Source organism: Balearica regulorum, chromosome 6, assembly GCF_011004875.1.
Source record: "Balearica regulorum gibbericeps isolate bBalReg1 chromosome 6, bBalReg1.pri, whole genome shotgun sequence".
Lineage (NCBI taxonomy): Eukaryota > Metazoa > Chordata > Aves > Gruiformes > Gruidae > Balearica > Balearica regulorum.
This window is the reverse complement of record NC_046189.1, coordinates 19710526-19734406: the sequence shown is the minus strand read 5'-3', so window position 1 is coordinate 19734406 and position 23881 is coordinate 19710526. Positions and strand designations below refer to the sequence as shown.

The 23881-nt window shown below is 39.8% G+C and overlaps 1 long non-coding RNA gene across 1 annotated transcript; it reads right to left on the bottom strand.

Annotated features, from left to right (window-relative positions):
* Positions 1–1602: 1602 nt before the first annotated feature.
* Positions 1603–21875, bottom strand: LOC142602263 (uncharacterized). The gene is made up of 3 exons (XR_012835928.1): positions 21748–21875; positions 3915–3976; positions 1603–1804 (listed from the first exon to the last, which is right to left on the bottom strand). It is a non-coding gene; the product is annotated as an uncharacterized LOC142602263 (long non-coding RNA).
* Between the last annotated feature and the right edge of the window lie 2006 nt (positions 21876–23881).

The window sequence follows — 23881 nt, the reverse complement described above, 5'->3', positions numbered from 1 at the left end:
CAGCCAGCTCAGTCACAGGTGCATGGCTCTGTTGGAGGATTTGGGTCTGTCGGAAACGGGATTAAGGGAACCAAATTGTTGTTTCCTCTAGTAGACTATGCATTTAATACATATGACAGAGAAAAAAGATTGAAGAAAAGCGTAGTGCCCGTTGAGGTCAACGTTTTTTGCATGCACATCTTAGCAGAGACATTTTGCCTCCCTTTGGAATTCAAACCCTAACTGCCTTAAAAACAGAAACCCCCGAGCCTGAGCTCAGGCACAGGCGGCAGCAGCCAAGATTTGGCACAAGGCAGGAAAAACACGTCTGCTACGTAACTGCCACAAACAGCTCCTTTGATCTAGCCCCCACCCTCCCCCTGAAACAAATTAATCACAAATCAATTTTAATACAAAATAAAGTTAACCCTTAAAAAAGGCCCCTCAGGCAGACTTTTGCTCCCTTCCCTTCATCTCCCATGAAAGACAGAACTATGAAGTTCACTAGAGGCTTCCACATCTCACTGCACTGTGTGTGGCAGGTTTCCAGGCCCTGCCAAGAAGAGTAGCACCATAAATCCTTAAGGCACAAAGGCAGACAAATAGTCCTGCGGGTGTGTGAAGCTTTGGAGACCTCTGCACACTCTTTCACTGTACTCTTTAGAGAGTCAAAGGACTTTTGAGGAGACCTAGGGTGTCTTGCGCATGATTCTTGTTTTACAATACAGTGCTTATTTGCCTATGTGGGCTCCTGGGGATGCCTTGGCAATGGGTCTAACTGAAGGTTTCCCTATATAACCCATCCCCCTCAGGACCTTTTATCTGGTACTTACAACTGTGTTGTTCATTGTCTGCTGTGCAAGGCTGTAACAAAATGTTAGGATGTTCATTCTCTTTAAATTAAGAGCTTGAGTGTTACCATGAGCAAAAACATTTTGTTAAAATATGGCATTTGGCGCACCTACCCAAAGATGCTGATTTACTGAAAAACTTCCAGCAGTGGGATTCATGCATGTGACACACTGACAATTGTGAATTTCTTTTAAAGTCAGTTTCTGTCTGTCATACCTATGTAGTTACAAAATAACAAAAGGATAATAAAGCTCAATTGTATATTCACAGTTTGAGATTTCTATTGACAGATCTTCACACTGAATGCTTCTGCAAGAAAGTGTGATTATGTAGCTCTCTGTTAAAAGAACTGAAAACCTCTCCTTTGTTACAACTCTCTTACACACCATTTCTATCATTTGGAATCTTTTAAGGGATGTGTCAAAGTTGACAGGCCCAAATTTGGCCTCCTCTCACCAAATTATATTTGTAGATTTGGAATATCTTCCATGTAGGAAAAAATCCCAGCAGTCAGCCTCTCCAAGACAAGGGCTAACTTCTTTGCCCAACTGCAAGTCAGCCAATAAGCCAGCAACAATCTACCCTTTTGTCCCACAAAATGCTGGTTTCTGCTCACGTTCTACACCACCCCTCCTCTTATGACCTACATATTAAGTTGGTACGGGGCTGAAAATCACTCTGCTTATGCATTTACCCATGGGTTAGATAGTTCAGCTTATTGCCTCTAACCTACCACTTGCACCATTGAGAGCTCTATTATACCATAGCCATGAAAGTGCTCTACCAGAGCTTAACTTAAAACTCACAGAGCCAAACTTCTGGGTTCTCTTCTGTCACACATCACGTTGCATGGGATTAACAATGGCAGCTAGTTTAACTTCCTGGATCTGCAAATTAGGTTAATAACAGGTTTTCAATCTATGGGAAAGCTGGGTGGTTCACTTTGTCCAAAGGAATCCTGAATCTGTAGCAGCTAAAAAAAAAAAAAAAGAGAGAGAGAGAGAGAGAGAAAGGCAAGATATTTAATATATATGTATAACTAAAGAATATCTGTTCACTGAGAATCCAAAAGAATTCCAGGAATAAATTTATGTGTGTAAAAAAATACATTGAGATATTAAAATGTGACGTGCAATAGCACAGGACTGCAAGTCTGGCTGTTGAGTTGTTCTTCACAAAAGAAAAAGGATAATTTCAAGTCAGAAAAACTGTTAATCTCTTAGATACTTTAAAAAAGAAAAACACAGGACAACCTAGATTCACAGAGTTGCAATACTTGTCTTCTCCTGCTCACGTAACAACCCAATAGAAATCCAAAAGAGATTCATTTGAATGCATATGTCTGGAGTTGGCAATTAGATTATAATTTCTCCTGGTCTAGATTTATTAAAGAGTGGTATCCAGAAGACTAATATTTTGATCCAAGCATACTAAAGTAATTACTCTAAACTCCTAGTCAGTCTTAGCCACTTTTCATTCAGACACATAGGTGTATTTTATAAAAAGTGAAAAAACTACAAAGGACAGACTAAGAAACTTTAACAGGGTGCACACTGGGGATTTGGTCTTCCTGGACATATTATGCTTCAAAGCCTTTCAAGTAAAAAGGTAACAAGCCCTGAAGCTCCCACACCTTAGTAGTCCATTGGGCTTTTGGGAAAAAACCCAGCAGCATCTCTTTTTCCCTTTTCATTCAGCCAGCACCAAAATGTTTGACATAACCAAAACTCTGACAAAACAATAACAGCAAAATACTATACTGCAGTTAGCAAACAGCATATGTAATCCTTCTAAACTAGACTGGAAATACATTGCCCTTGACTTGACAAGGGGCGGGTTAAAGAAAGTCAGGAACGATACCTGAAAATACATTTCCCACCCTGAGGCTCTGCTTACATTGCTTGTTTCCTTTGCTCACCCTGCAGTCATGTTGTGTCCTGGTTGCACTAGTTATTGCTGAGCACTTTGTGGAACCTTTCAGCGCAGCAGTGAGGCTTTCTAAAGCAGGACTTTAAGTAGAACTCAAATGTAAAAAAAAAAATTTGTCCAAACTGCCGGAAGAAGTTGACATTAATCAATTCTTCTGTGTGTTTCTAATGTCCCAGCGTCTGCCTAAGTTAAATTTACTTTAGGTTTTTCCTTTTTGTTTCCAACAACTCTATTCTGTAGTACCAAACTAAACTGCAAAATAACGTGGAACCCTTAAAAACCTACATCTACCTTTGAGCCTACATGTCTGGGTGTGTGCATTTAAACTACAGTAGTAGATTTTTTTTTTCCTCAGATATGTTGGCCATGATTTAGACATACAACAATGCATAAGTACTTCTGTGAGTGACCAGAGAACTTATCTCTAGAAGATTTCACTTGCCTTCTATGGCAAGTATGGAAACACCTCTTTTGTACCCTCATGGGGATTCTCCTTTTGCACATAGGTCTTTGTCTTTCAGAGAACAAACATCAGTTGTCTTCACAGCTTTGTGACTTTATATGCACATCTGGTGGGAGCTTTCAGTGATCCAAGGAACATGAAGAAAGACGGTAACAGAAATCTCCACAGGTAGCAACAGGGAACCCACAGAAAACCTAGTAGGCTCTAAGGTTGTCTTAGTTTTCCCAATGCTCCTTTTATGCTGAAATTTTCCCTGTGAGGTTTCCTTGTAAAAAAATTTCCACAAGCAGATAGCAGCTGAGGAACCAGAGGCCTCAGAGCTACTGCACAAGCTAAAGCTCCCACAGTCTACCTCCAACTTACAAGGAATTAATGACTTTTGTGGTGAGTTTTCTTTCTGTTTTCTTCTCCCACTCTGCAGTCCAGTGCAAGGACACATTATTCCACAAGTCCCTTTCTCTGAAGTCTCAGGTACTCAGCGTTACAATGAATATTGAAGACCGATTCAGAGGCTGATTCTTACAACACTAAAAATCCTAAGCAAATCCTACTAACAAATAACATCAACTGAAAACTATTAAAACTTTTACTGATAGCTGTAGTCAAGGCATTGCTGGATTAGAGCATGAAGCTAAATGGAAGAACAGGCATTAGTGTCAGGAATATTAAGATAATCAGTGAAATTAATTACCTTTAACAGCCCAAAGGAGCGTAATATCTCTGTTTTCTCTTCCAAGGGTTTTTTGAGAACACCTGCCAACAGAGTAGATGCTGTTACAGTAAATGTTAAGGCAATGCCTTAGGCCTATAAATATCCAAGCAGGTGTTTCATTTTAAGCACAGGTCCTCCCAGGAGACAACCCATGGGATCTACCTGACCCAACTGCTCCAACACCAGCTGCTTCAGAGTCTAAATGTCATTTTTTGGGTAGTAATTTGAACGAATTTCTTCCCCTCTCCCAGACCAAAATTAACATGGTCAGATGAAATTAACTGAAATCATGTGTGATGTTACTTGTTAGTCATCTGTAATATCTAATGATTAATGATTAGAAAGGGTTACCACCGACATAACTGAAAACACTTCTACGGTTTTTAGCGTATTTAGTTTTCATTGTTTCAAACCTTGGAAAAAACAAATATTTCTGGTGTATGTTTGGCACAACCTCCCTTTATTGCTCTGCCTGTAAGTGCATTTAAAGAAGAGATGCCAGGCTACAATGTTAAAAAAGGAAATCTCCTTTTGTGTTTTTCACAATGCCGAACTGTGCAGTACAGGAAGTGGGGGAAAAAAGTTTCTCCACTAGGATGTGGACACAGAGGGGTTGAAAGTTTAACCCCATCTAGGAAACATCCTTTAATTTTTTGCCTTTTCTGCCACGTTTGCTCTGCAGACGCTGAAGGTCCTCCAAACCTCATAAAGTTAAGTCAGGTCTTCAACTCATTTTTCACTGGTAACTGAGAGGATGTCAAGCCAGGACTTGCAGATTCTGGAAGCTGCATATTTCTTTGCCATTGACACTTATCCTCCTTGTCTACTATTTTCCTATTTATTTTTGGTTAACTTTTTGCTTCAGCAAATCCTGTGCAGGAATCTCCAAAATTAATTTTACTTGGCTCAACCATGGCACTGCAGAACTGCAGGATGTACACAAATAATAGCTATTATTTTAAATTTTTTCTTTAGCATAAAGGCAGCAAAAATAAACCTGTGTATCACAGTATTCTCTGCCCATGTCCAACAATTCAAAATTGAATAACTAGTGTGCTAAAATCCCTGTAATTGCAATTATTTCTCCCTCCCTCTTGAAATGTAAGTTATAGAACTAATAGTTTACACCAGGAAAATAGTCATTTAACTTTTCACATTTATGACAATGAGTGATAGTTATACTGCATTAAATAAATGATTTGCTCTCCTAAAAAACATGTCTAGATTTGATCAAGGATAGGTAAAGAGGATGTAAAAAAAATCTATCAGAATTGACAGCATTTCTATTGAAGAGTTACCACTCATCATTAATTGAGCTAATTGAGTTACACAGAGACTGTGCATGTGGTATAAGGATTTTTGTCCTGATTTTTTAAATCCCTTTTTTTTTTTCCCACCAGTATGACTCTAAAGAGAAACCACTGATTCTTGTACACCTTAAGTGGTGCAAAGCTCAGCTGTGGGAAAGAATCAGGCCCACTGAAGCATAGAGAATGTTACAGACACAGAAGCACAGGAGATACTGTGTAGTAGTTGCAAGGGACTTGGACCATTGCATAATTTTCTGATAGTTTGATAATCTTGGCAGACAGAAAGACCTCTTTCCCAACTTCAGCCTTCCTAACCAACGAAGTTGATTCCCCTTTCTCCAGAAAGACAGCTACAGAATATTGCAAGCAAACTGTCTCAGCAGCATGAATGAAGACAACCTATTCGCAAAGACAAGATGCAGAAATACCTCTACATTAGTAGCAGAAGAAAGATTATGTTAAACTGTTAGGAGAGTTCAAACACTGATATAAATGACTATACTTGTATGTTTTTAGTATACCAAGTTAATGTGACAAATTAATAGGCAAAGTAAAAAAGTGGAAATACACAGCATTTAAGAATATACAGACTTGATATTCATCTTAATTTTTTGCTAATACTGACAGATTATTAACACTGCAAAACTAAAATGCGAACAGGTATTTCCGCAAGATTACATTGTCTAGTATTTGTTAGTCAGTGTAGTAGAATACTGCATTTTCCTGTCACTGAAAAGGTAGTGAAATGTAATAGTAGAATTATTGCAATATCTATATGCACATTTTCCAATATGAATGGTATGCCATAAACATAACTCATTCTACTACTGCATGATTATGTTGAAATAATATAATATGGCCATAAATGAAGAGAAATGATGTTGAATTGCTTGCTGCATTGAAATACTTTTCAAGAAGATCAGAATTAAAATAGGGACACTTAGTAAATACTGCAGCAATGGTTTTATTCTTTGAAAAGTGTCGATTGTACGTGAAAATGAAACTACAGATACACTTCAATATTTATCATGCCAGGCACTTCATTCGCATTGTAGAAAATAGCCATATCAATGGCAGAAATGAGGTATGAAGTTAGCTTGTGTAGTGGATAAAATTATAATCTGGTGAGGTGGTAGGGAAAGAAAAAAATTGCTCTCTACAAATCTCCAAATGAAAAATAAAATATAGGGCTTCATAATACCTTATCATTTAGACGAACCTATGAACTGGAGGAGCTGGACAGAAAAATGAATATGCTTAATATGTCAGATGTGGGTTTTGTATTGGAAGACACTTTACAAAATTCAGACACATTACAATTATCTGGCTGTTTATATAAAACATGTTAAGATAAGCTGTGAGTGAAATAGTTGTGGATGAGGAAGCAGAATTGTCTTGGGATTAAAGCAGGCTCTGAAAGATGGGGTCAATTAGTTCAATTCTTGTTCTTGCCAGTAACAGATAGTGATTTCTTGGGCAAGTCATTTAACGCAGTTTTATCTCCTCCATCTGCATAACAGATATGCTATTATTAGGTCCCTCACTGGGATGTTATGTGGTTTAATAGTCTTAATATTGAGGTCTTCAGGTGTAGGGTTCTACATAAACACAACTATTTCATTCTGACAGATGGCAGCACCTTCAAGCTAAGACTACAACCAGCTTCCACTTACAAATTATTTTCCTCTATAGTTCTGGCTAGGTAAGTGGTCTGGCTTAAAAATTGCTAGGCTTTTTTCCTGAATGGATGCAACATTGCAACTGTTTCTGTCAATAAAATTGAAAAAAAAAAGAAAAATGAGGGGGAAAATAAGGTGCTAGAGGGCATGCTTATACCACACAATTAAGTGTGATGCAGAGACTGCAGAACTAAGACTAGCCAAGCTGATTACAGAACTAGGACAATCCAGCTAACCTGGCTAGTTAGCTTCACAGCGTTCTGAAGACTCACCAGGCACTGCGAGGATTCACTGTTTCATACCAACTCAGCTGGCACTACCTCAAGGAATCAAGCTACTACTTATCATGGCATTGGCTCATCTGGTGCAGATTACTCTGGAAAATACTAGCAGCAAACCTTCAAATTACCAGTACTACTTCTGAAAAGGGAAAGAAATTTAATGGAAATTTTCTCTGTCAAAAGCTACTAAACATAGACACTCACTTTCCAGATGAGACAACGTAGGTATACAGAAAGACAATTTGCCAGAGGTCCTCTACCTGGATCTCCTTGCAGACCTTCAAGGAGAAAATTATCCTCCTCAGATGATAAGGAAATCTCTCTTTGATACCACCAAACAGGACATATCTGAAAGATGCTTAAAACTATCAAATTATTAAACCAAAGCAGTGAAAGGTGCTAAAAGGTGACAATACCTCATGTGCAAATCTGAAGTAGTTCAGCAGCATCAGAAAAAGTATGAGTATCATCAATCTTATACAGCCCATATAATAAACAAACATTTTTATTAAGCATTAAAAATGTCTAGTTAGCCACCACATGAGTGATATAAATGCAGGCCAGGAGCCAGCTGGATCTTTCAGAACAAAGCACTCATCCAGTAACAAGTATATCCTATTTATCAAGTAAAGAGACAAATGTAATGTTACAGCCTGATTTTTCCATGCCAAAGAACTTTGTACTTATCATGCCCCACAATATTATCATCGTCCTTCAATGGAGCTGTCAGGTCCAGCAATGAGGACATGCAGGAGAGCTGCCTGAAGTGCAAATGAAGGGAAAAAGAGGGTGGGAAACTGGAGAAGTCCATTGTACTTTTAAAAGAAAAGTAAATGAATTCTCACTTTCCCCCTTCTCTAAAGAACCTAAGAACATGCAGATGAGACACCTGCAAGACTGTTAGGAAGTTCAGCATTGGTAAATATGGGCTTAGACTGTAAACTTCTAATCTCGAGCACTGACATTTCCCAGCAGAGTTGTTAAGAAACAAGCCTTTGAACTCCACCTGTTCAGGGAAAATTCTTTCTTGGGAAAGAATAAAATGAAAGAATGAAAGAAACAGAGACAAATAGCAAGAGAGGGAAACCCTGAGGAAATACTAATTGGAGTAAAATAAAAATGAGAGAAGAGATGGATATAGGGAGACAAAAAGTCTTGGAAAATTATTTTGTTTTTTAAAAAAACATCCAGTGTGATTTAATCCTTGTTGCCACTACAAGTTAATTTCCTTCCAGTGTGAGCCCTTTGGCAGTAAAGATGACATGCAACACCTCTCCCAAGAGGTGCTAAAGTTTATCACCTGGCCTTGGTTGTAATACATGGGTCTAGGTTGCAGCCTAACAACATCACATGTTCAGGGGTGAGCACAGCAGTGCCTGGATGTGTACTGCAAGAGGAGCGACAGAGGCAAAGGGAAGAGAAAAGGGTGGGGACCTCTCTCCCCTCTGCCCTGGGGCTGTGCCAGCAGTTTTCTCATTACAAGGATAAACCCAGCAGCACTGCACACCTGCTCAGCCAGGCCTCTAGTATCTACAGGGCATTTAAGGGGATCAGACTTCATAGAAAAAACTGCATGTATGTGCAGTGGCACATACCTATCTGCATCACACCCCCTGGTATCTGCAACACCTATCAACTAGCTCTTTTGGTCCTGGATTTCCTACACAGAAGTTTGGGCCATGGCCCCAAGTAAGGTGAATTTTAGTTTTCTCTGGCACAGCCTCATAGCCTCTCAGCAGAAAGCAAGCAGCTTTGGAAATGGCACAAGAAGGACATGGTGGATCAGTGGTTAAGGCTGCAACCAGGTCATATTGGACAGCATCCTGCAGACAACCTTTGGGTTTGTTGTGCAAATAATTCAGCTGGTTGATTCCTGTTCACCTCTAGGCCAGGTTTGGCAAGTACAGTGTATGTTCGGGAACAAGACCGGGCAAGAAAAGCAGAGTGGAACAGGATGTGGGTACATGCATACTACACGTGTGGGCAGCTTGCACACACTCCTCCCTTCCGCTTGTCACGTGCATCCTTTCAAGGGATGGGTGTTTCCCATTTGCTTTTTTTCCCCTGGGCGTGCAGGAAGAGAGAAAGGGAGCAGCCATCACTCCAGTGCCGACTCAGTCTGATCCTTGTCATAGCTCAATATCAAAGTGCCAGGAGACAGAGAGTTTTTCCACAAAAGCACACTTTGCTGACAATCTAGAAAGGGTTCAGTCTGGAAAGGCTTGAGCAGATGGAGGACTCTGCTGTCCCTGCCAGTCAGCAAAGAGGATAGTAGGAAGAAGGGCAAGCGGAAGGGCAGAGATTTCTTGTTTAAAGGAGTTGAGAGGAAAGGTTTGGAGAGTGAAGAGAAATCCAGAAGCACAAACCTAAGTTACAGGGTGCCTAGGAGGTAGTGATTCCACTGGTGTGGGAACAAGCCCTCACTTGCAGAAGCAAACTGTGCCGAGGCTATTGCAGAATTAATGGCTGGGATGGCTAAAGACCCTCTGTCACCTGGTAAAGCTTATCCCTCCTGCAGCCTCTGTGTTTGAAATGGTTCTTTGTGTCCTTACAGAGGGATCCTATGGCATTTTTAACACTGATGCCAATCTGAACTCAGACTTGAGGACAGCCAATATCCAGCAAGAACAGAGAATGTGACAGGGTCCTCTGCGGATGTTGTGGTTGTCAGAGTATCGCCAAACCAGATCCAGCCAAAAACCCCTCTCACACTCAACAATTCATAGGAGTCCTTAGAGACTCTGCAGCAATGTCAGGGTAGAGTGGCTTCATTTGTATTGGGTGGGCTCCCAACTCCAGCAGATGGCACAATGACAAAACTGCACTGAAACCCAAATGCTAAATAAATTCCCACTAAGAAACACAAATTCCAAAAAATTAGCATCCATTTAGAAAAACGCAAGCCACTATAATCTGAGAAAAAGCAGATATCGTGAAAAGGAGGAACGCAGAAAGTAATTACAACAGAAGGGCCTCATGACGGAGACAAGGAATACAGTGAGCATACCCTGCATTTTGGAAACATTGCCTTCGAGCCAGAACATCACTGCTGTGAAGCTTCATCTTGTCACTATTCTTCCCCCAAACCAGGATCTCTGTTTGGATTTCATCTTCCATTGGAGTGAATGTGTCATGGCAGCACATGGTAGAAATTAACAAGGAACCACTAACGAGAACAAGTCACCCCAGCTACAGCTACTCTGGTAGCAATTTCAAATGTAAACATCTCAGTTTTCTACCAAAGTATTTGGGGTGGTGTTGCATTTCTTTTTTTCTTTCTTTCTTTTTTTTTTTTTTTTTAATAAAAGATAAAACTTTTGTGGAACCTTTGAAATGAAATAGTTTCTTTAGTCAGAAAATAATTTTTCACCAAATACGATATTAGAAAATCTTGGCCTTAGCAGTCGACATATATTTGGATGAAAAATTAAATAGGGCTCCAAGGCTTGAGATTCTTGACATATGTTTGAGATTATACATTAGAACTTAGATGCTTCTTGAACATTTTTCATTGTAATGGTTCACTGATCACTTTGCTTTCTCTTTTTTAAAAGCAACAACTAATTTTACTAGAATGCTAACAGTGAGAAAACTGCCAACCACACTGAGCAGCACTTTAGAAAGGAAAACATAGACAAAATACCAGAGAAAACAGATGCATCCAACTGTGCAGTATTACCTTAAGTAAAACAGTGAAACTTGCTGTTCTCCTATTTAAAACTAGAAGCACTAGAAAATGTACCTATCCTACCATAACAATGTCACATGGTCATTAGAAGTAGCTCCTCTCTAATTAGGATTTTGTCTGACCAAACAGATCAGACACATTAAGCAAAAGCAGTGCAGCCTAATATTTGAAAGCAATCTTCAGTCTCAGCCAGTCTGCAAAACCCACGTGAACATGTGGCTCACAGAGTACTGCAGGGGCTCACACAGAGCATGACACTGACTTATCTGTAAGAGGAGAATGAAGTACAGCCAGGTGATGTATTCTGCCTTTCTCTTGGAAAAATATCACAAATCAAATTATTTTCCTTTGCTGCACAAATCCTTTCACCTCAACTGAGTAAGCCAATATTTACTAATGTACAGAGTTCACATCTAAGTTTCCATGTGCCCCCGTTCTTGCTGACTGCAAATTGGGTTTGGCTTTCCAGCATTTTCAGCAAGATGTTAAGCTTGTTTCAATTGCAAAAAATGCAAATTTTCCATTTGCCTCCTCCAGTTTAGATTTTAGAGACATATAAATATCTCTGAGAGTTTGGGCATGGTGCCCATTTTTCACTGCTTACTTTATGTTAGGAACATGAGTGGTACAGCCAAAATAATGAAAACCAATGATATGATGTTGTAAATTATAGTACTTAGAAAAATAAAATGATAAAGTAAAATGTAAGAACATAAGCAGTGGTAAGAAAGAGACAGAAACCATGCAAAACATCAAAAGCAACCTAGCGTAAACGTTTTGGCCACTGTGTTCTAAACGGTGAAATACTGGTATTAGAGTGAGAATTTTCTTATCGTATTGCTATTGCCCTAAGTAGTAGGGTGCTGCTTTCCAGACATCCTGAGGTGAAAGATGTGAGGACCAAAGCAGGAGGATACACGCTTGCCCCAAGAAATGTGGCTGACAGACTTTGGATGCAGGGTTTCGGTTGTTCCAAGAATTGTGCCCTTTTCTTTCATCATCTTCCCTGGCCTGAAAAAAAGCTGGCAAAGCTTAGGCCAATTTTTTTCTTTAATGTGCAATTGCCCATATGACTTTAGAGGAGAGATGATTAGTCTAGAATTTTATACTGAAATGAAACTATAGCTTTGAAAACAGGAACAATGACTTAAAAGCACACCTCAAACTCACGCTGAGAGACTTAACTGATGCACAGAAATTTGTAATAACAGCAATGACAGGTCTGCACTATATCTATATCTCTGGGAGTGGTACATACATGAAAGTAACCGTTGTGGAAACTTTTACTTCAGAATGTGGAAAAATCTGGCCTACATCACTTAGGAGGAATAGCAGAACGATAGGTGAGCACCCATGCTGGCATGTGGTTTCCTAGAGGTACATGCAAGCCTATCAACACAAGGCAATGAACTCCAATTGAAGTGTTCTCAGGAGAAAATATTCAGTCATAAAGCATGTTATGAAGAAGCAGCAGGCCAAAGAACTCCACTGCCCAAGGAACTCTCCTGCTCACCAGAAGGAAGGCATGTGGAGAACAGTGAGCGCTGCTTCACCTGCACAGTATACACAGCCAGAGCAGCCTGTGCATGCTGAGTCCAGAAACCAAATAACACTGGGACCTCGGGAACACATTATGGTCACTAATGTCTGCTAATATTCACTGCTATCATTACCCATGTTCACTAGATTACCTTGCACATGCTTCACCTTCATTTAGCTGTGCATTTAGCCCCAGGAGACTGGGCATCCTTTTACAAAGCTGAAGCCTAATCCTGCTTGCTCTGTAGGAACATAATCAGACCAACTTACTCATATAAAATTGTCTTTTTCTTTTCACATGCAGAAATCCTAGAATAGAATGCATCACACAGCACAAATGGAATTTAGGTTCTCCTGCAGAACTGTAAAAACTGCATCAAAGAATTCCTTTCCCTTTTTGGGGAATGAAAAAAGTAAAACATCCAAATCCCAGAGTGTGCCCCATTAAGCATGTTGAAGAGAAAGGTTTTATGCATTTACTACCTCCTGTATTCCTACCCCCAAAATATTAATTGACTTTTTTTCCTTTAGCTCCACTTGCCAGTTTCGGATCCTGTGTTATTAACACTGAAGCTGATAATAAATACCTACTTCCTGAGAACAGGCGCGTAGTATCAAGCTCAGCCTGATATATCATTCACTACTGTATGTAAGTGTAAAGATGCATGTATGTAAAAGTGCATGTTCCATTCATGCATTATTAGTCTAACTTATAGGAAGAAATTTACACAATAAAATCCTCCCCAGTTAATGGCACTTAGAAACTTAACACAAAACAGCAATGAAATGTCCAGAGTTCTGCCAGCAATGTAATAATAATCACATATTTGCAAGGCTGCCACTAAACAACACAATTCAGAGTTGTCTATAATGTTCAATATTGCAATGAAAATCACAAACTGCAGTTCAAATATGTCTTCACTATGAATGCATTGGGTCATTTACCTTAACAATGTGAACGTGCTCTCATTATTATGTTCAACTTGATTAGTGTGTAGTCTAACATTTAAAAGTGCACTTCAGATGGAAGAAGGTATGAATGCATGATTGGTTCCTAATAAATTGAGCAACTCCTTAATGAACTGCGAGGGATCCTTAAGAAACTGGTAGACAGTAGACATAGACACTCAGAACCAGAAAAAAAGTGGTAATAGCAAGAGGAAGACAGTAGAATTTCCTAAATACATTTATACACTGTACTGTAACACTCATTGCTATCTGAAGTAGTAGCAAATAGGAGGGTATACAGTTCTAAGAGAAAGACATTATTAGAAATTTGCTGGGGAAATGACCATTGCTATTAAAAGCCAACGTGTAAACGAGCACTTTGGCTGATGTGATTTGGAGCCATGTTACACAACTGTATCTTACAATGGAGCAAGAAAACAACATTCCCTCTCCATTGGTGTCTAGGAATGTTTTCTTCAAATGACATTGTCAAGCAAGTTGGAAGAAAAGTAAAATCTATATTCAGGGCACTGGGCTGATTTAACAGGGAAGATGAAATAAAGAATTTAGTGTAGTAACAATGAAGAGAGAGTACAAGTCTACAGCCATTTGAAAGGAGTTGTCAGATAATTCCTTTTTATGAAATAGGAATATATGATTACTTAGCTATTAACTTAGATTACATACAAGAAAGAGTGAACATAAGAAACATTTTCTTACTACTGAAATTTATGAGGCTGCAAAATTCTTCTTTGTGGAAAAAGGAAATTTTCCTCAGTGTGCAACACTATGACTAATGCTCTATTCTGAATTAAGGGCAGGGGGAATTCACTCCTGAATTCTGCACCTTCGTATTAACAGTGAGAGTCTTTCTTTTCCCCATATCCAGGTATCAGACTGTGTCAAAAATGACCTAAGATATCTCAGCCTTTTTCTGTTTCTCTATGTCCTTAATGTTTGCTGGCTGGACATTTAAGCCTAGCAGGTACTTTAGATTTTTTTTCCCTGCCTTCCCTTGGGGGTCAGGGGCAGTAATTATAATAAGAGAGGTAAGTCAAAAAAAGCAGAGTTAGGCACTTTTTTACCCTCCAAAAGTAGTAGTACTCCATGTCTAGAAGCCTCCACTTCATATGAAAATAACTGTTCAGCATTATTTTATACACCTATAAACCAATGTAAGACTGGACAACAGTGCCAGCAGTGAGTTAGCTGCAATGTGGCAATACTTGTGTATTTATCTGGTGCACTACTACACAAATACCTCTTTTCTTCTCTAACCATGATTCCTACCTCCCTGTAGCTGACAGCTACATCCTCCTGTTACTGAGTGAGTAGCTATAGAAGGGTTTCAGGATTGTAATGCTTTCTTTTTCTATGTTCTATATTCTACTGGTTAAAAAAAACCCCAAACCTACATCCACACACGCAAAACACAATTCTGCAATAATTTGCTCACTTTGGGGAGATGCACTTCACGAGAAGGTAACAGCAGGATCATCTACTAGTAGCAGTATCTCTCATGAAAGCTGCAAATATCAAACAGGAATGGCATAAACCTAATGACATACCTGCATCTGGCCCAAGCTGTGCTCTCTCCTAGGAAACAAAGAAATAGACCCTGTCAGCCCACCTCAAATTTGCAACAGCAAAACAGGAATAAATGGTATGCCCTTCAGCATCAAAAGTACCAAAAGTACCAAAATGACAAAAGTAGTGAGAGTAGGTTTAGTACTGATGCTCTTCAGCAGCATCTGCTGGTTACTGCTAGTAGAGCCCACATCTCCTTCAAAAAGCAAGAAGGTACCACTGGGTAGAGAGGCATGATTTTCCCCATGCTGGAATGGCCCACTGGACAGGATGCAGGGCTCAGCTTAAGGAAGTAAGGGCCTGCAAATAGGCTCAAAGCATAGCTTTGGGTAAATTGTGCCATGCCTCAGTTTTTCCATCTGTAACTTGAAATTGTTTGAGAACTTCAACTGAAACCACTCAGCATTTTATGGTGCTGTTAAATGTTCACTACTGTCACAGTTACAAAGAACAGAGAGGAGAATATTTGATGCAAGAGAGAAGCCAATATTTGCAGAACATACCCAAACAAGGAGGAAATAGATTTGTTTGGACAAGAAACATCAACTTTCCTTCAGGAGGAAAAATAAATGGAAGGCATGAACTGTCTGGATGTTCACATGGTGTATCATGGGCATATAAAGCTGGACAGTGGGCTACATAGCCACCTTTGTGTGACAGTGAACCAGCACTAGTCCATCCATCCTTTCCATATTTCAAGCACACAGGTTTCTGAGGGACTAATGACTTTCTTTTTTCCACTCAGAAAAAGCCAGGAATAGCCATTCTGAAATAGTTTCCTATGCGAACAATCTTTCTGCCTGAAGAGTAACCTTTTTGTTTAGTTCACTTTGAAGTGGACTAACTTAGACTGCAGAAAGGCATTAATTGAAGAAAAAAAAGACCATTGTGAAAGGCAGTGTGGAAGAACTATTTCAATTCACACCCTCTCCTACTTCACAAAAGCTTCCTCTGCCAGGTGAAATCCTTAGTGTTGGTGGAGCTAACTGAGAATGTCTATACACAGCACAGTGTAGAGTCCAGCTGTTTCTGAAGAGGTTAGATTAGATACAACAAGCAGCTAAGGTGCAATAGCTCAGCCCTGCCAACCCCCTCACATGGCAATATTCTGTTTCTCCAGTATTATGATATTGCTTTCAGTACCCAGCCTAATCTGAGCCATTCCCTTACCACATGCCACATGTGAAGATACAGGACTCAGCTTTCACAGTGAAATGATCTTTTGTCAGCCTGGTAACAAAATCTTCTGTTTATATACTGCCTGTGTGTTTCTGGCTGAATATATCTGCATACATACCCACTTAACAGAAATTATTTTTTTTTAAAAATGTTGAAAGTAAGCAAAAAGTCCCAAACAAAATCCTATCACAGCATCCTTTCTGGCACTCCTTATAAATGAGTGTGGCTTTCTCCATTGACAAGATAGACACAAAAGCCAAGCGAATATGGTGTAGGTTAAAGAGAAGGTGGAAAGGACACTGTAACAAATTTGTCGTATGGCTTTGGAGAATTTGTTCAATGCTTCAGTCTTCCCTTCTACAAAACAAGACTGATAATGCATTTTGGTAATGATAAAGACAACAAGTTCTGTCTAAGGGCTCAGTGTTATTGCTATTGCTATTTCCCAAATTAACATAATAGGTTGGATAGGTCATCAGCTGCTTGCGGGGGGAAAAAGAAACTGAACAAACCAGACAAGCAAGGACACGGGTATTTTGCCTGCCATGCAAGCAGTGGTGTTCTAGGCTGAGTTAACATTCCTTTGTGTTAAACACAATTAGAGCTTCACATCTCCTTGTGGCCCTACATTTTTGGATAGCTGTTGCACAGAGGCAAACTCAGCTGGTCAAGTAACCATGACTGTCCAGTACAGCGATGCCTCCCTGGCCACTACTGCGTTGTGGCTCTTGGGATCTTTCAGCTCCAAGGCTCTGGGGGCTGTGGCTGCAGCTACGTTGTGTCTGTTCTTACCAAACCCAGTTTTTATGACTCACAGAAACTCATTTGTGTGTGTGAATTACTGGCTTTTCAATTGACAGTGAGGGAGCAAAAAATCATCTACAAAAGAAAAGCTTATCTACTTACATTATAGTCTCACGCATTTTACTATGTGTTTACTGTCAGAACGTGTTGCAGTTAATATCTGAATCTCTGCCAGACTGCTGACAGACAGAATATCATCTATCTTAAGATATTTTTTTTTTTGTGAAGTGACAACTACTAGTCTGTAAATACTGTGTGCAATAATAGAAACACTAATTTGACATAGCTATATGTTTCAAAAACGTTTGTAGTTTCCTTACGTTTATCATTCTCTTTGCAATTCCAATCAGCAAAGGCATGATCATTGATGCCTGGAGTAGCTACAGCATATTTTAAGATACATAAATTATAGGAAATATTTAGTTCACTGCTGCTGTTAAAATGATGCCTTGTTGTCTGGTAGCTTTAGATTTACCTATAGTTCCTCTTAAAATCACACACAAACCTGAAATCTCTACACACATTATGACAAAAGACACTGAAGAAAAACGGAGCAAGGGAGCACAGTGGAAATCTGACGAACTTTCCCAACTAATTACAAGGCTTAGCTCTCAGTAAGGCAAACAAAAGCAAACAAGACTGAAACAAATGGAAGACCTCTAGATTCAAGCGACACTAGAATTTCCCCTAAATTTCACAGTACAATTTCTTCATTCCCCATGTTTTACAGAGCATGTTTAAACTTCGACATTTTTAAGCTTCAAAATGATCCATATACCACAGAAGATTTAACTGGCATGTACAAGGCATCCTAGGGCATTCTCTACCCTATTTCTTGTTTGCATCTCTTGGAGCCCAATTCTTCAAACGACAACATCAAAATCATTACGTTCTACTGCCTTTCATGGCTGTGGCAGTTTTCTCATATTCCCCTGTCTGGTTTAGAGCGTACTGTGAGATAGCATTGGATTATGTAATGAACATCCTTAAACCAAAAAAAAAGCTACCTAAAATGCCTCTTTATCTTCATTGTCTCTGCTAGGTTGCCGATCATACATCCATCCCATTTTAAAACAATGAAAATTATTAATTTTTATTGTTTTTAGTAGAGCTGTGTATGGAAGGGTCATTTTCTGCCTTGATTCCTTTAAACTTGCATGTGTTAAAGGAGAATAAATGTACGTTTGCAGGATGGCAAAACACAGCCACCAGAAAATCTTAGACTCTAGTCAGTCCTATTCAACTCCTTTTTTTTTTTTTTTTTTTCCCCCTTCACTGAGCTTTGCATAAAGCCAACCTAAACCCACATGGATTTCTATAATATCCAAAAAGAATGACAATGAGTGATGTGATGTAGGTGGAAACTGCCTGAAGAAACCTAAATTGTAACAGGAAAAAAAATTGACATTTTAGATTTTAAATGTTACACAGTTTTTATAAAGCTTCAGTCAATTTATTTTATTTATTCTAATGAAGAGCATTACAACTGCTTTACTGCACTGAAGCAAGCATCGATCACACCATTAATCACACCTTGTGAATAGTCACAAATCAAGTTCTAACAGCAAGCACTGAATCAGGAGCAATGAAGCATAAACTCCTTCACAATTTATGATCTCTCCAATTGCATCTTTTCAACCATTAAATTGCAAGATACCATAAATTTTTATCTTCTTCACTTCAGTCACATTATTGATTCTGCCTTGTGAAATATAGAATAGCTGTAAATCTAGGCTATTGAATTAAATTTAAAGTCTTGACTTCAGAAAAGAAACCCAACACACTGCCGTGGCTGTTAATTTACACTGAGGAACAAATGATAGAAACATTAAAATTTAAATGGACAACAGGGATTTCAAAGAGCCATAGTTCTGTCAATCCTAGTCCTTGTCAACCTTGAGGGTTTTTCTTTTAGCCAGATTTTAGATCGCAAAATATAATAAAATATAAGCTCCAGGTGGATGCAGAACAGATAATTCTTGCAAACAAGTAAATGATGAAGAGGCTAAATCAAAGCTTCTGAATAAACGTTTAGGTTTAAAATAACTCCACTGAATTCAGCACAATTTACCTAACTACAAGGCTTAGGTGCTTCAATACAAATAAAATTGGCATACTAGTGATGGCACATCTTTAGTCGTCAGGTCCCTAGTGAAAAGGCAGATCACCTTAATCTGTCCCCAAGATTCTCTCTAGGACAACACAGGCAGGTCCTTCAGGGAACCGTGTGTCCATCAGAAATGAAAAGAAAGATACATCAAGGTGGAAGCCTCTATAGATGGGTGGGAACAATAAATGCAGATAGAAATGGAAGCTCCCAAGGAACTGGAAAGACATTAAAGCAGATCTGGAAAATATCATGTGTTGGAAGAAAACACAGGGCGTGACCTGGATTTCCAGGGTACTGCTAGAGAAGGGGGAATTTCCTGATGCTGTTGTGGGTTGCCCTTGTGAGAGTGCTGCTCAGCCAAGGCCAAATGCCAGGTGCGGGCTGCTGCTGCTCCACTTGCCCTGGCTTTCCAGGTGCCTGGACATTGCTCGCAGTCCTCTCCCAGCCTCTGAGTTGTTTTTCCCTACTGCTCCAGGGGAACAGGTTGGTTGGTCCCCTGCAGGCCCCTTGCCTTCAAGGTGCAGGCCTTATGTCAGCATGGCAGAACACTCTTCCACCATTTCTGTCCCAGCAAAGGAGCCCCAGCTCCACTCAGTGGATGCACTCCTGGGTGCACAGCTCCCTGCCCCACCGGATGCCCTCACCACAAGCTCAGAAAGACATCATCTGTTACACAGTTTATAGGATTCAGAGGCTTGAATCAGCTTTCTGGCACGTTGCTTACATAAATCCCCTCACCCCTTAGGAAAAGGCCATATAAACATTTGCTGGGAGAAGCAGAAGCAGAGCAGACAGCGTTGAGGCCGTGACTCACCTCTGTCTGGGCCCCCCGCGTCATGCTGCCCAACCACCGTCCCCTGGCACCTCGGCCTCTGCATGGCAGAAGTGGAGCAAGGGGATTTTCCCCTTCCAGGGAAGCAGCCCTCGTGGCCGCCCACCAGCTGCACTGGAGAAAGGAGAAGGGACTAGGAGGGTGAGGGAAACAGAGCTGAGGGCACCGCCAAGGGGACAGCTGGCAAGGAAGGCAGGCCTCTCTCCTCATTGGGCGCACAGGGTGTGGAAAGGGGAATTTCATTGCCGGGGCAATTCCACGGTGGGACCGCTGCCAGGACAAGCTCCCTGAGCTCCCAGTGATGGCTGCCTGCTCCCCTCATAGTTGTGTGAGGAGACAAGGGTGGAGCAGGTGAGGTGAGACTCTGGCAAACGATTCAACCTTGGGGTGATGGGGAAACCAGGGCTCCTAGCCTAGGCTCTGTTAACATACTCATAAGTTGCTTACAGGTACTGAGTTGTCCCTTGAGCACAATACTAGCTATATTTAATCATGTAAACAAAATAACTAAAGGGGTGGTCTGAAGACTTTGTAGGATCAGGCATTGGAACGGAGGGGTGGGGTCATCCTTATCTGACCAGCTCGTACCTGCTCAGCAGTAACCTCCCTTTTGTTTCGTCCATCAGCTTTTACAGCGCATGAGTACAGTTATCTCCCAATTCTTTCCATATGGAAAAGTTTTGCCAGATGTAGATTTTGCAACTGTTTTTATGCTTTCCCCTCAGCCCACCGTTTTCCTATCTGCGTATCAACTCAAGAGTCAAGAATAACACAATCCTTAAGGAACTGAAAAGTAATAATTACAAAACTGCAATTCAAAACTTACTTCTATTACTTCTTGGCACAACCTACCCGTAGTACCACATTACTTTCTCAGTACAGTATCATACCATAACAGATCATACTATTTCAGGCAGAAATGTTATTTGGCACCACACTTCAGAGGTATAAAACCCCAGAATTTATATCAAAAATATGTCATAAATTCCTACAAACCACAGAAAACAATGTTGGTGACTTAATGTTATACTCATATCCCCAATATGCTACATGCATAGTGTTCCTGGGCTGCCCTTTTTCACTAGGGAAATGAGTATTCACTGTTTGGGATTGATGTGGCCCATACTGAGAAATGAATAACTGTGTGCTGTATCACCACTTCTCCAGCGCCAGCAGCAAACATCTCCATAGTGCTTTTCATCAGAATAGCTATTGCTTTCTAGCCCAAGAAGAAATACATTTCAGTACTGACTGAGCCAATACCCAGCAGAATCCTTCTACGTAAAGCCACATACAAATACGAAGTATTTTGGAAGTTCAACTCAGATTATTTACAATCAGATTCACAACTTATGCCAAATAAACACATTACTTGTTCTGTGGATTCTGTATTGTGCAAGCACCATTCTACAGGCTTTGCATTCCTACTGATTGCAGAGCTGCTGTGTTGATGTCACTTAGACTTCAATGTTATGACTTACAAGCCTCCCTGAACCATGCAGTACCTATCCAAAACATGCTACTGCTTCTATTACTGTATTAAACTAGTTCATATGTGGTGAGGAATATCCACTTTCCTTTTAACATCTGGAATTTTTTCAGACCAAAGAGTAAACTTGTATTAGGTCGAGAAAGTAAATGAGAAGGAAATTATATTACTCTTTTTTCTTTGCTCCATCAGTTATTAAATTCCATGAGATAATCAATTAGCTAGAAAACAGAGCAAAAGCTGAATAAGAGACATGCTACTTTCAATAAGTATTTTTATGGCACGTAGCAATAGAAACGATCAATCTTGAAATGGCCATGGGCTCAGCCTCATATCCAGAAGTTTAAGTACTGTTGTCAGACTTACCTCAAACTTCTTTGACTTGCTTCGGTCCAAAATTTGGGTTTTAAAACTAGAGAGGTGATGTGCATGCCTGAAGCCCCTGTGCATCCTAGTTTTGCTGCTTGCAAAAATTGCCATGACCATAGTTTCTTACATTTCACTTCCTATTTCAAGCAAAAAATAAAAAGCACAATCAACCAAAATGCCAAACTCCAACTAAGAATAAGCACAAGCCTTCAGGAATAGACAGTACTTGCATGTAAAGCCTTTTCATTTTTGATTGTGAATTAAAAATGAATCCGGATCACTGGTGCTTCCCATGCCACCATGGACCAAAACAAATAATAAAAAAAAAAAGAACTGAAGCCCAATAGGGAGATTGAGATGTCCCTTATTAAACTCTCAGAAAGAAACTCTCGCACCTTAAGATTTGGGCTCCCTCGAAGAAAAAAGAGAAGGAGGGGAAAAAAAAAAAAGGGGGGGGGGGCAGGGGGAGAAAGAACAGTCTGGCAGCAATACTTTTACTGGTTGTTCAAAACTTCTGCTCAGGAATCTTGAGTATCCCAGAAATAGTATGGGTCATGGAAATCAAAAACTTTTAACAAGGAAGAACCTTAAGGTGGCCATACTGCGCGTGCAGTATGGGGAAATACAGTGCTAAAGGTGTTGTCAAAGCTGGTACTCCTCCATGATGGACAAATTTCAGTGCCTAGGACATTCTGCTAGTCGGAGAATGCATGGCAAGTGGGAAATCCTTAACCATGTACAGGTTCTCAATCTGTAATACAGATGCAACATTTACTATATGGATGACTCAACTGAACTTAAACATAACTAACCAATGTTCTTTCTTCTTGTGGAAAAACACGAATGAAGAACTTTTCTTCATACAATACCTACTATATGATGTGCTTCCTGTTAACATGTTTAAAGTCCATACGCTTGCATTTGCAAATTAAATACACTTCACAGTACTGAGTTGGCTGACATCGGCAGGCAATCCTGTAATGAATAGAAAGCTTGAACAGAAAAACAGTAACAGAGAGGCTCTAATGATGTCTTCACAAACATTTTATTAACAGTAATACAGAGATAATGTAAGAACAACAATAACGACAAGCATCCAGCACTGTAGTCCAATTTTTAAACTTTCAAAACTAATACATTTTACAACACTATCTGAGATCAGTCAAGATACTTTACTGAGTGATTGATGGAAAAAAGTTACATTCCCAAACTCGGAGCTGGGATTTGTGTGCCCAAGGACTAAGAGCCATACTCTTTGAATTAGTCATTTTTCCTAACAGGACAACATGCAAGCTCGCAGTAGCCAAAAAAAAAGGCCTCCCATTAATTATGTAAGTCCATAGCCCCGGTCCCCAGATATCCACCCTTTCTAGGTCTGAACACCATATCAGCATAATGCTTGTGTGCACGCTCTCTCCTTCCATGCCATAAGATACCATATGATTCTATAAAAAGTGCTTCATCTGGATGTGGCCTGTACTGTCTGAACAGCGATTACACTTGTCTCTTGGTGCAGACATGGCATACGTGCTTGGCTTTGGTTTGTCCCATATGACATAGGATTTTATTAATAAATATATAAATAAAAAATCAACTAGATATTCTTCTTTAATAAAAAAATTATGCTCCTAATTAGGCCTCCATAAAAGCTGCTGGAACTACTTTGTGTGCCTAAAGCAAAAGCCTGGATTCAAAGAGGACACAACTTTCAGGAATTCAAAAGCCAGACCCAGATCTGAATTTGCAGCTAACACCCATGGCTTGTATACTATTCACAAAGCTTTGGTTTTACTTCTGCCTTCTCTTCTTCACAGCTGAACCATTTGATTCAAGAAAATTTCAAAAAACACAGTGAGTTGCTCTGAAACTCACTACAAAGTGTAATAGTGGCACCTTTGCAAAAAAAATTTCTGCTTCAAAAATTATGGCAGTTTTAGTCTAATTATCTATATGTTCCAAAACCCCTCTAGATAGTAATTCCTAGCATTTTCCATGAATATTAGTGACTAGGCTAGATCTGATCAACTGCAGTCTTCCCCACTTTTGAACAGTTCCAGCAAGTCACTTTAAACTCCTGCAGATTTTTTTAGTTCAATGAAAATTTAATAATCAGTACTTTTCTTTGATAATT